This window comes from Nelumbo lutea, chromosome 5 (assembly GCF_056320005.1).
Source record: "Nelumbo lutea isolate HS-2025 chromosome 5, American lotus-T2T, whole genome shotgun sequence".
NCBI classification, from domain to species: domain Eukaryota; kingdom Viridiplantae; phylum Streptophyta; class Magnoliopsida; order Proteales; family Nelumbonaceae; genus Nelumbo; species Nelumbo lutea.
Genome location: NC_142688.1, coordinates 31,286,560 through 31,300,887, shown reverse-complemented (window position 1 = coordinate 31,300,887; position 14,328 = coordinate 31,286,560). Strand labels below are relative to the sequence as shown.

General features: G+C 40.9%; 1 pseudogene across 1 annotated transcript; it reads right to left on the bottom strand.

Annotated features, from left to right (window-relative positions):
- Positions 1 to 3,696: 3,696 nt before the first annotated feature.
- Positions 3,697 to 5,423, bottom strand: LOC148851442 (F-box/kelch-repeat protein SKIP6 pseudogene; annotated as a pseudogene). The gene has a single exon (XR_016099943.1). The product of XR_016099943.1 is annotated as an F-box/kelch-repeat protein SKIP6 pseudogene (transcript).
- Positions 5,424 to 14,328: the final 8,905 nt, after the last annotated feature.

Here is a 14,328-nt window from a genome sequence, read left to right as displayed (position 1 = left end):
TAAGAATGCCAATGTCAGGCACCCAAGGAGGTTGACCACCCCTCTTCAAAGAGTATGTTAAGCTTTTGGTAGTTTGCCTGAAGATAACATCAATTCTTTCAAAAATCTTATAGGCGAAAATAACAGTGATGTCCTTTAATGTAAGCCCGCCAAGCGTAGGCAAGGCTAAGCCTGTGTCAAACTATGACAGGCTCCCCCACTCAATCCATTGTCGTCATCGACAATGGCTCCTTCTGTGAATAGGTGTCTGTGTGCCGCCTCATCCATGTGTGTGCCAGTTATTGGGCTCACTTGGCCAACTCGGATCTCACCTATGTTGGTGTCTATTTATGGGGACGGAACCATTTCACCATGCCAGCCTACCTAGATTTCACCCCCAGTGTTGAGGTTACTCAAACCGCGCGATGACTATGCCGTTGAAAGTGTGTGAGAAGGGCCCTCAAAGAAATTGGATGCGTGCTTTGCAGAGGTTCGCCCCATGTATCATCTTTACTTCAAGGCTCGACTGTCTTCGTGGTAGCTTTTCGGTGGTGCTACCGAACACAATGTGATAGGTCTAATCCTACTGTTGGCGATGCGTCCTGGGTACCCTTTCACCATGCTGGTCTGCATACTTCACCTCACCATGTGCGGGTTACTCAAACCTAGTCCATGGCTCATACTCTTTTGGCCCTCGAAACTACACTTCACCACGCCGACTCAGGCTATTTCTTCGCTCTGAGGGGGCCCTAGTGTGTTGCTACCTCAAGGAGATCTGATTACTTTGTGTGCCAGTGGTGGCAACCTTTACCCATGATGTTGCCGAACATGCACTCGCCTTGTGATGTGTTGTTGTTGCTACGAATGTTCCGCTTGTTGTTGAGCTGAGCATGTCCTTTGATTCAATGCTACATTCCTAACATTCCAATATTGTGGCTTCAACTAATGACCCTTTTTGATGTAAAACTGCCACTTTAGTGATATTCCTTGACCAACTGTCGGCACCAACCAATTTCGGACTGTTGTCCCTGCCTTAGTAGTGCCTCTGACAAGCTACGGAACAAAGGCTCATTTGTCATGAAACCAAGATATAGGCGCACCACCCACAACTAACTAAAATGAGCAGCAACTGATGTCCGTGAGGAAGCATGGCACTCTCCCACTCAAACCACCACAATATGCCTTCTATTAAATGGCTCATGCGTTTGCCCCCACATGAGCACAACGCCCAATGCGTCTGCCCCCACAAGGGCGCTGCTTTGAGGTCATTGGAATGGGGACACGATGAATGGCCTCTTGCTAGGCCTGATGTGAATGCTTGCTTGAACCCGAGTGGAAGTGCCTAAGGACCGCACCCCACAATGTGCTGCTTGTTGAGATGACCACTTCAATTGGCTCTGTGTGCAAACTGTTCTGATATCAATTGCGGTAGCAATTGGCTAGTTTGCTCTGATACCAACTATCACGGGGTAGATTTGCAGCGGAAGAAACCCGTGTGGCGTCCAAGCTAAGGTAGGCCAGGACAAGCCGTTTGTATGCTTAGGGCTAAGAGTTGCCCAATGAGATGGCTCCACCAACTTCTGTATGCCGATGATGCTGGGCACGAGTGACGATGATGATAGGCAACCAACCGTTGGGCCAGAACACACCCGTGTGCTAAGGGCAACGGGGTAGCACGATTAGCTCAGACTTGGGGCTGGCGAGGTGTAGGGACATGCTTAGGCCAGACCCACGTGTAGAGCCTCCCTTGAGTGTCGGTGGTGCAGTGCCGGTCCATGCACTGTCCCCATAAGCATGTGTGCGCCCATGAGGAGCCCTGGTAGCCATGCTAGCCATTAACTAGGGCCACCCCGCAAGGGATGATGGTCTAAGAGTGCTAAGGTCAGGCACCCAAGGAGGTTGACCACTCCTCAAAGAGTACGTTAAGCTTTTGATAGATTGCCTGAAGATAACATCAATTTTTCCAAAAATCTTATAAGTGAAAATGACGGTGATGTCTCTTAACGTAAGCCCGTCAAGCGTAGACAAGGCTAATCCTATGTCAGACAATAGAATCTAACTACCAGATCAGTGCCAGCAACGAAGATTAACATGTCATGCCATGCCCAACAAGGCAACAACGTTAGGCCCCCAACTGCAAAGTTTTCTCACCGTTCATCCTCCCTGTTATTCTACAATTGTGCAAGTGGTTCTCACTTCTCAGTACAGTGTGAGCGAGGACTGAATTCATATTCTGCAATTGAATCGAGTTCTAATCGAATGTTTCACAGTTTCAGGGTTGAGTTTGATTTTTATTGAGCTCAAATCGAGTTCAAAACTACAAATTTCAGGGTAAGCTTAATTAGTGATTTGAGAAAATATCAGCTTGAAAGTTTTGAGAGTTTGGCTCGATTGACATATATATATATATATATATATATATATATATATTATATTTTAATATTTTATATATAAAATATAAATAAATAAATATATATAAATATATATATATATTTATATTTATAAAATATAAAAATATATTCATTTTCAAAATTTTGAGCAAATTTTAAGGTCATTGAATATTTAATGAAACCAAACTTGAACTATAACATATCGTTCGGATAGAGCTCGATCTCAAACCAAAACATATGTCTGCCTATTTGATGGAGAATCCTATATTCGTTTCTGAAACTCTGCTCAGCTGACTCAAACCACTATTATCTAAAACAGAAAGCAATCCTAGTATGCCCCCAAATAAAAAAAAAAAAAGGGTTAAGGATCTACCACCTTGTTATTTTTGGGAGTGAAAGAAATAAAAATCTCAGTTGACTATATTTTAAGTCACACAGTATCTATGTATTGTTGCCTTTTTTTTCGCAGTTGAATGATGGGAAAAGATACAACATTTCTTTATCCTTCACAACAAAATCATGAAGCTAATGCAAAAGCTAACAAGTCTGCAAATGGCTGAACCTCATTGCGAATAATGAAACAAGCTCATGTGGCAGAACTCTGGGAGGAAATAGTATGTCCATGGATTGGAGTCAAGGACAGCCTAAAAGGGGAAAAAATCTCAAAGATCCCTAAAGTGACAAATGACTCTGTAAAGAAAGAAAGAAAAAACCAAAAGAAGTGGGGGTGGGCCGGTGGGAGGAGAGGACCAATATTGCATCAATTATTATTGTATTGCTGCACTTTGGACCAGCACATAAAACAAATTTTCTTGTAACGGAGCATGTGGCGTTGCTCAGCGCAGGCAAGCCCCCGTCATGAATTATAGAGAGAATTGTGCCAAAAGCAATCCATGAGAGAATCTTTCTAGTTGACGATCATCCAGATGTGAGCTCCCTTTCACTCATTTAAAAAGACACTCCTATGATGAGTCCAAACAACAATTGGACCCACCAATAACAAACTAATGGTTTTTACAACTAAAATTAATCATACAAAGCCCACGACTCAACTCAACTCAGCCTTATCCCAACTACATGGGTCGGCAGTACAGTAACAGTAGTCGGCATATCCACCATAACTCTCTTCCATATTACGTACATTCATGTTTCTTTCAGTTAAGTCCAGCTTTATGGATTAACTCTTAAAAAAGAAAAGTAACCCACTTGAAAGGTGATACGTTTGAATCATTTACTTCTTAATCACATATTGTAAATTTGTAATAATCCTGCTGAGTGCTGGCAGAAACCATGAAAACCTGCAGCCTTGATTCATCTAAACTCTGAATTGAGCAACCATGCATCTTATATAAACACAATCAAATCAAATACAATAATACAGAAGCCATAGTCTAGTGTTTTTTAAACGATAAATTACAATAACAACACAGAAACCTGCCAAATAAGAAAGCCAAGCCTTGATCACCTTCATCTTTCAGTAAGGTTGTTCACAAATGCAGAGCAGAGAATCGAAGGTTACAATCCAACTGCCAAGCAATGAACGATTGAAGAACCACCAGGGATGACCAGAATCACCTGCGACCAGACAATTGAACCCCACAATCCTCCACAGCTACCCTTCCAAACTTCAACCTCCGCACATGATATCTCCACCTGCTTACCCGCCCCCTTCCCCTCCCAAACCACGGACAACCTTCCCCCAACATTAGCCAGCATCACTCCCCACAACAACTTGGGCAGATCCTTCTCCACCCCCTTCAATTCCTTCCATATGCCTTCCTTCGCGTCATACCCTCTTATCTTTCCCAAATAATCGTAACAGTACAAAATCCCATCGACGACGGCAGCTCTCCCTCTCCATCCCGCCTCCAGCTCGGTCGGCACATAGCCCCAGGTGGCCTCCCCAGGATCGTACACAATCCCTCCTCGATCTGCCACTGCATAAATTTTTTCGTCGATGACGGCGCTCCCGTGCATCCACTTCTCCCTGACCTCCATCGGGCTGGGAACAGGCGCCCACGACCAAGTTACAGGATCGAACACCTCAGCCCAATTGGTTGACCGAGCCCACGAATCGACCAAGCAGCCTCCCATGACGTAAATCTTCCCGTTTGCAACCCCGGCAGCCGCGAATTCCCTGCCGACACGCATCTTGGGTCCAAGTTCCCATTTATTGAAGCGAGAATCGAAGATCCAAACGTTGGAGGACGGGATTTCGTTGATTGACCCGCCGATGACGAAAATCTTGGGTCCAATGACGGCGAAGGCGGAGCCGATGGCCTGAGAAGGGATGGGAGGGACGGGGGAGAGGTTTCTGGGGTTTCTAGGGTTTTGAGGGTTCCTGGTGTTGTGATCGAGGACGAACCATTTGAAGGAAGACCCGTGGATGCGGACGTTGATGAAGAGGAAGTGTTGGGTGCAGTTGAGGAGGGAGCGGGTGGAGAAGAAAATGGGAGAGCGGAGGATGGAACGCCAAGACTTGCAGACAAGGGAGAGATCACAGTGGTAGAAGCTTGGGACCCTCGCGATGCATTGCAGAGCAACGTCGTCTGGTAGGTCCGGAACGAGAAGTGACGGTGGTGGCAGGTCGGAATCGACAGTCGAGGTTGCTCCGGAAGAAGAAGAAGAAGTTCCTTTCATGGCCTGGCTCTTCTCCAATTTCGCTCTTCTGCTATGTCTCTGGTTCGCGCTTCTTCTTCCTTCCACATTTGCTGGTAGTTGGAGCTTGAAGTTGAAAGAATAAAGTAGCATGCCATGTTTGGTGGAAATTCCTTTATACTAGGTGATCCAGAATTCCTGCTACAAAGTACAGTTAGATGAGTCTTGTTTTTGGTTACAGCCATCGGATTGAAATCTCAGATTCTCACATTCTCAGGTTTCTGACTTGTGAGTTCGAGTTCAGGTGATCAAGAATATCGTTATTACCAAAAAAAAAAAAAAGACCAAGAAAATCTAAGTGTTGCATTGAAAATTCGAATACCTAAGTATTACTACCCTCAAAGTACATACAAGATACTTATCTGTAATTTACCTTTTTTTTTAAGAATACTTAATGGTGAATATCGGTGTTACGGTGAGCCGTGGAGTACGTAGGCTAAAACCCAATGGGGCAGCACATGCTTCTGTCACGCTCATGCCAACGTCTCACATCAAAATATCTACCTGTAGGCTTAATCACTCTGCTTACGGCTTACCTAACCCTTTCATCCATCCATCATAAATGGATTTCGAATCTTGGATTGAGCATGTGAAGCATGTGGCTTAGGGATGATCATTGGCCGGGCCACTCTAGGCTTGAACCGGGTTCTCACAGGTAGTAACGACTAACGATATTTAGGGATGCTTGGGCCCGGCCTAACCCACACCAACAGACCTGATTATATTGGTTTTGGTTTTGCGATTTCGACCCAACTAATAATTGGATTGGACTGGTTTTTAATAGACCTGTTCATGGATAGGGTAGCCCGATGGCTTGGCCTGGCCCGACCTGCACCTCGGTCGGGCTTGGTCATGTAATTAGGTCCACAGGCCTGACCTCGGGCCTAACACAATAAGCCTGACTATGTTTCGGGCTGGGTTCGGAATTTATCAAAAAAGCCCGGCCCTACCCGATTGAACATTATATATTTTATAAAATACATAATGTGTATTTTATATATTATATAAAATATATAAATAATATAATATTTATTGAAATATATATATATATATATATATATTTATAATTTAATATATACATTTTTTATTTTTTTCTTTATAATTTCTCTCTCTCTATTCAACCGCTTCAGCAGTAGTAACAGTATGGGCTAAATTTCGGGCTCAGACCCAGCCCGGACTTTGGTCCTTTTATGAGGGCCGGGCTCGAGCTCGGGCCTTAGAAAAATCCGTTAATATAGAGTGAAAGCCCGGCCCATCCCGGCCCATGAACAGATCTAGTTTTTACTGTTCTGAACTGATTATATACTTATGTATAAATCTATCTTGTTTTAAGGATATATATATATATATATATATATATATATATATATATATATATATATATATATATATATATATATATATATATATATATATATATTTTACATTTTATATCTAAAGAGTAAATTTCACAAACAGTAAATAAGATTATCATAGTAAAAACATATATTTTATCAGCATATAAATAGCTTAAATTTTAAATTTAGTTTTTTAAAAAGTTATATTATCAAAATGAAATTCTAAATTATTATCATCATTGGTAATAATAGATACTAAGTATAACCGGGTCAGACCCATATATTGGTTCAGTTTTGGGTCCTTTCATACTGTCCCGATTAATAATAATTAGAATGAGACTGGTACACCCTATCCCGAACCAGACTCCGCCCACATTGACGGCCTGAAAGAAACTGAAACAAAAGACTATCATCTTTACATGGGCAATTTAGAGCAAATGTTAGGTCTTAGGTGGTAGATTGCTGTCATAAATAAAATGCTTCGTATCTTGTCTAACATTTTGATATATATATATATATATATATATATATATTAACAAACATTTTGCAAAGAAAAAAATTATATGGTCAGAAAGATATGATATTGGAAGGGCTTTGACCAATCAAATTCTCCATGAATTTGATAAAAACCCATCTGATTGATTATCACTTTATTGATTACAAACTTTTTTGGTATCATGTCTTTCTAGTGTCATATTCGAATATATAACAAAATCTCCTTATCCCCTGATGTAGTCGATTCACATGCTCATTCATGATGCCTTGATTGAGATTGGCTATTGAGTGTGTGCAATGATATAACTATTTTCTTGTATCGTCCTATGGTGAGGGAGGTCCTTAAGGCTCAGTTTGGATTGAGTATAAACACAAATATGTAAAGTGCAAGTCTTTATATTTTGTATTATTTTAATGCATTTGTACTGTATAAATTTATATTTGTACTCCTTCCAAATTGAGTCTAAAATTGTGTTTGGTTGCAATGCAAATAAATTTGCATTGATGCAAAACTATAACAGTGCAAATGATTTGAATGTAAATTTTGACTTTTTTTTTTAATTTAGCTTATTTTGTTTGATTACAGTACAAATAAAGTAAATTAAGACATTAACAAAATAAAATAAAACACAAAACAAAATTAAACAAGAATTTGCAATTTTTTCATTTGCACTCCCATGTATTTGTACAACTACAAATAAAATTGCATTGCAACCGAACACAGCCTAAGCCTCTGATGATATCCCCCGGAGGCCCAGTACTCAGCTTAAGGCTGTCCTGTCCTTCTATAGCAATAAAACAGTTGGTGGATCAGCTTGTAGCTGCTGCTCTCATTGTTGCCGATCAACAGCCATCTACATCTACTTTTATTTAGGCAAATTCTAGCATGTGGAGAACTTTCATTCTATATGGTAAGACAATGAACTGTGACCATATAACCTCCTTGGGTCCCATTTTATGACCTCAACTCCCATGAAATGAGAGCCTAAAGTTCACTTGTGCTTGAAATGATGTTCACTTATATATTAGGACGGGAATTACTGAAGTTCACTTGTGGTTGAACTGCACAAAAATCCAACCGTATAAAGGCCCTATTACAGTGAATTGGATCTCTGGGCCAGGCTTTTTAGACTAAGGCCCAATTAACCAAAAGGCTCTTCGGCCTTTAAAATTTAACAAATGGATAATTTACAATGTTACGCCTCTAATTACGTAATTCTGCTTTATCAAGCACGAGTTAGGATAATGGACCTGATGTTTGGTTGCTCATAGCCATAGATGTCTTTTTTTTTTTTTTACAAAACAAACGGATACAAGATACAATACAAAGATGTAAGCAGAATAAACATGGTGGTATTTGGCAAGTCTGTTTGTGCGGCTTCTGGGCTTCGACAAGTTCGAAAGATTGAAAATCTATCTTTTTCTGTGTGGTAATTAGACATGTTCATGGGCCAGGCCGGGCCGGGCTTTGACTCTTTATTAACAGAAAAATATTAGGCCCGAGTCCAAGCCCGAGCCCGGCCCTGATAAAAAACTTGAAGCCCGACCTGATAAAAGAAATTCGAATTTTTCCCTATTCAAATAGACATTATCTATTTTAATTCAGATGTTTTTTATCCCTATTTAAATGAACAGTGGGCCTACAAGTGAATCAACAACATTCTCAAATCAAAAAATTTATTCAAATGGACATCACATAGGGTTTTTACTTAGGTTTGACTATAGGTCAGGCCGGGTTTACTTAGGTTTAACTATAGGTCAAACCGGGCCGAGCTATTTTGGCAAAGTCCGAGCCCGACTCGAATTTTATGCGGGCTGGGCTTTTTGGCCCGAGGTTAAGCCCGCGGGCCAAAAAGCCTGTTCAAGCCCGTCCGGGGGTCGGGCCGGCCCGTTGGTCCACCCAGCCCATGAACAGGTCTAGTGGTAATTGATGAGGGCAGATTTGACCCTCCAATGACATCATGACACATGGCATTTTGGAACAGCTAGTTGACACATAGACACTACCTAAGCAATGACTTGGAGTCCTAGATCCTAGTTTCTCTTTGCCCAGACCTGGCGACCTACCTTCACCACCGACCTAGCGACCTGCCTCTGTTGCTGACCTGGCAACTTGCCTATGGCGTCAACCTGGTGACCTGCATTTGGCACCGCCTTGGTGACTTGCGAGACGTGCTCGCCATCGATTTCTGCACACATCCCATCACTCCCGGGTCTTTTAGAAGTCATCTCTCACCAAATGTTTTGGGAGAAGCCGAGTAAGGCACAAAGATTGGCCTACGTGCATGACTACCTCCGAGGACTTCGGAGCAGTCAGGCACGTCTTCTCAGAGATCCTAGACATGTTGCGTGATGATCATGGCAAATAATGCCTATATAAAGGCCTTACCTCCAACCCCAGAGGTGAGATGCATAATTTTTAGTTCTCGTAGCTCTCTCACATTTAGTTATCTTAAAATCTTTGATTCGCTAACTTAAGCATCGGAGTGCCCACCTCGGGTAAAGCAACCCGGGCACTCTCACACTGTTTCCTTGTAGGTTGCATCAGAGCCACTTCTCTAGCTCATCACCATTCAGTTAGGCATCAAAGCCACCTCTCCAGCTTGTCACCACTTAGTTAGGCATCCAAACCACCTCTCTAGCTTGTCACCATTCAGCTAGGCGTCCAAGCCACCTTCCAGTTAGGAACCATTCAGCTAGGCGTCCAAGCCACCTTTCAAGTAGGGATTATTCAGCCAGGCATCCGAGTCACCTGAGTTACCAAAATGCACATCATCAGTAATTAAAAGCTTGAAAGATGATAAGATACGCACATGGAAGGACCTGAAAACATAGAAAATATCAAATTTCAGGAAGTTTCAAATGAAGTTCTATGGTCTTTCTGTATGATATATAACTTCTAAACGCGTTTTTAACAACCCGGTGGGTTGAGCGGCTTACCAAACAGTCTTTAACTTTAAAGACAAGACCACGAAAGGTCAATATATGTTTTGATTATATGGATTGCTGAAAGATCTTTTTAAAAAAACTTGCCAAAGGGCACCATTATTTAACTCATAAATGCAATTTTAGCAGTAAGTTATAAGCAAAGAAACTAGTCAGGAGCGTTTTTGAAATTGAACAATAACATGGGGAAATCTGTGCTGCCGGGAAATACATGATACCGAAAGATCTTTGACCAATAAAGACTGTCTGAATTTTGATAAATATCACCTGATTAGTTATTTTTTTTATGATAACGATTGATTAGTTACAAGTTTTTCTGGTATCATTCTTGAACCTATGAACAAGAACGAAGAGATGATCAAAATTTTGTATGGTTGAAGTTACTGAGTTGGATCTGTTTTAGGGGCAACCTAAACTCATCCATAAGACCTGAAAACCAAGATCAAAGCCCAAATTTGTCAACCCAAGCCCCCCTCAAGCTAAAGCTCACACTAGTTGAGCTGGCCTTTCGCTTGTGTGGGTTGATTAGGTTTTAGAGCCTTTATTTTATAGCCAGTATTAAATTCGTAGCACTATGCAGACCTGATCAACCAGTGTTGATTATATAGCCATCAGCTAGGCTTGAGTTCACTCTTTCTACATTAGATATCCCAACAGAGCAACTGGAGAAGGAAAGAATGGAGCTGACTTTTGTCCAAATTTGAATGATTTTGTAAGTGAATGTATGGATTTACATACGTTCACAATTAATTCTTGGTGTGTGGATAAAGATAGTACCGATTGATTGGTCACAAGTATTTCGAATATGATGTATTTCTGTTATCATAGTTGAATCCAATAAAAATTACGAAAAATAAGCGAAAAGAATAAAAATCATTCTAGAAGCATCTTTCAGAGTCTTGCCATCAAAAGATCCAAGTCATGACCAGTTAAGCCCTATTATTGACTTTAAGCCAATTACACATTAACAAGTCCATAAAGCCAGGCCCGCCAGCGGCCAGCCTACATATGCAAGTCGTATCTATGTTATATTCTAAAATGCAGTTGTCCATGTTAAACTTCTCATTTATTTCTATTCCCTTTAGAATTTTGTGAAATTTTTGAATTTAAAAAATAAATAAATTATGTATGTATTTAGTATAATTTTTATTTAGTAAGTAATTGTTTGTATTTAATTTGTCTTTAAAACCGAGAAAAGCATTTGATAAACCGTTTATTGACAACTAGGTGCTACTAGGCATCACATCAGTGGTTGAGTGAATAAATGCTCATGTTAGACAGTTTTGTATGCCTTTAGTTTCAATCAGAATGATGCACTTTATGAGTTTATTGTAAATAAATAAAAGTGCATATTTGATTCATGTTCCCTTGGTATGTTTCTGTTTAATACCCTTAAACTGGACATTTAATGAGACTCGTGTTAATTTAGAATGTTCACAGCCAATGGGTTGGTTTGGGGAGACCAATCCTGATAAGGCTGACGCTGTGGTGCCACCAAGTCGATTGGGGTGGCCTATCTCAACTGCCAAGATGAGACCCTAGGCACATACAGTGTAGGATAAATTGAATATTTGAACTGGACCAGATTTTCAATATTGCCCTGGACCTCGGAGATTAATGGGCAAAACTGGAATGTTAAACCCGACCCCTAGACTCGATTATGATACTGCACTGGGTGTCGGATTGGGCTGTCTTTGATGTACCAATCAGTGAGATTCTTAGCGGGGGTCAAAACCTAGGTATGTTGGGACAGTCTAAGAATTCATCTGAGTGGGTGATCATAGTGACAGGATCAGCCCCTTTGTCGGACAAAGGTAATGATCGGGGATGCACTCTCACTGATGGAAACCAAGAATGCCGGTAGCCGATTTCAATCGTTGAGATTTGATTTTGCAAAATATATTTTATATGAGATATAAAATTATATATATTATGATTTCTAAAATGTTTGCAAGAAGGTTTTAATTCCCAGGATCCATATAAGTAGAGAGTGCAACACTGTTCCTTGCAGCCGAGGGAGAGGTCCTCTCTTGTCGGGCAGTGTATGATCATTATGGGCTGAGAGGTTATGCGTAAGACCATTGAAGGTAATACCTGATGGGATAATCTTGCATCTGCCCATAGTCCCTGGGTGTTACAAGGTGGCTTGGCCCAAGGACCACTTAGGATAAGTGTTGGGCCCATAGAGCCCATAGAGCCCATTTGATGGGTTTCAGGGGGTGCACTGTTCATAACAGTGTATTCGGACAGGCTTTGTAACAAAGGCTGGGCTGATTTCATGTGGCTGATGTGTAGATCAATGCTTGGGTCCCATGCCATACAAGGACGCCCAACTGGGTAGTAGTTAGGAAGGTTAAGTGAGCACATAAGCTTAATGGTCCTAAAGCCCATTTCGAACTGGGCTATTTAATTAGTTAATTATGGGGCGAATTCTGAGATGGATTAGCAGATAGGATATGGTCTTGACCCTATCCACTCAGAGAGTCTAGATCTGAATGTGATTCAGATATAGAAACCTCCTAATGAGATTAGGAGAAAGCTAATCTAATCTGCAGATAAGATAAGGGTTTATCCTTATCACCTAAAGAGAGGGCTGATCCAAATATGATTTGGATAAGCAGCTCCTAATTGGATTATGAGCTGATCTTTTAGGTTAACAAAAGAAGGAGGGGGCAGCAGCCTTTAGAAGACACACATAATCAGATCCTCTTCAGAGCTGAAATCACAGAAGAAAGAAATAAGCAACCCTACAGAATTCTTTCTTGCCGCCTTGTTTGCCAGTTCGATCTCCAGTTGTGAGAGAAGTCAAGATTCGATCTTGACATCAGTTCTTTGAGAAAGAATTGATAGGAAGCTGTGCTCACGTGCCATTCTGCTGTTTCTTGCGAAGGACAAAATTCTTGGAGAAGAATACTGCTGATTCTGCTCCATCTTGCACTGCGCCATCTTCAATGGGAGCAGTCTTTGGATCATTCCTTGGGCGTGAACACCTTCGTTGGGGGATACTATTTCTCCGTATCAGGTATAATCCTCTCCTACTCCTTTTGGTTCAGATTTGGTTCAGTTTATGGTTCAAGAATGATCATTGAAAATATGATTTTCTAAATAGGGAATGCGATTCCCAGTTGAAGAGAGAGAAAAATTTTTGAAATCTGCCCCCTTTATTCTGCAAGATTTGGGTGTCCATACGATGGATCTCTCATCCCTTCAGGTCAACCGTTGGGGAAAGCATTAAAATAAACTTTATCCCAATGGTTGGTGCAAACATAAATCAAAACCAATTTTTATGAATACCAATGTGTATAAGCGAATATGATGAAAAGAATGCTGATTTGACGATGATATGATGGCATTTTAATAAACGCATATCACGAAATGTCCACAGAATAAAACACACGCTAAATATAGGGTTCTTTTGACTTCACCCATAACTAATCAAATCACCCACAACCAATTAAATTAAGAAACTAAATATAACATAGACATCCTTTTAAAACCAGCCTGTGCATTACGCAAGTAGAGGGCAGAATGATTCAATATATATATATATTAGAAAGAAGGAAGAGGGGAGTTGAGGGCTCCTCTAGCCATGAAGTTGACATGCTTCTTTCACTCTCAATTTTTGCACATGTGGTTATCTATTTTTAATTAAATTATAAAAATGTAAAAAATATTTTTTTGGTCTTAATTTTTATAATAAAATTCATCATTACTCTTTAATATTACTCTCCAATAAAATCATTCTTAACCCCCTATTAATTAATTCCCTTCTTTTCTCTTAAATCCCTATTGACCCATTTTGACTCTCATAGCAAGGGTATAAATTAGATGGATTTGAATCAGGTTAGAAACCCAATCCAACCTTAAATATGAAACCTAACCTGAATACAAACTGATGTTAAAACTCAAACTTGTCAATCCAAACATAATTAAATTTCTATTTAAGCCCATGCATTTACATGGGTTTACTTTCTAGTACTATATATTCTAGGGCTCACTGGATGTATATAAAATGAGCATTGTTCTTCCCCACCTTTCATTGGGCTTTGGATTGTGCAATGCAATTTCATTTGCACTGATGCAGAAGTAAGGGACTGCAAATGAATTGAATGCAAAATCTGACTTATTTTACTTAATTTTTTTGTTTTGTTTGATTGCATCGTAAATGAAGTAAAATAAAATCTAAAGTGATGGAGGAAGATTTGACCTGACCCCTTGGTCGTACGACATGTGGAAGCAACCAAGAGTGACATGGCAAAAGCGCCAGCTCGGCACGACAGCGGGCCCATAGCCCGAGCTCCAAGAAGAGAAGTCCCGAGCTCCCCCAAAGGGGGAGCCCACGGCCCGAGCTTTGAGAGGAGAAGTTCTGAGCTCCCCCAAAGGGGGAACCTACAACCCGAGCTCCGAGTTGAAGATTCCTAAGCTCCCCAAGGAAGAACCCGAGCTCTCCCTTCGAGGTCCTGAGCCTTGCAAAAAGCACAAAAGGCAAAGACCCGAACTGTCCATCCAGAGGCAGTTTGGGC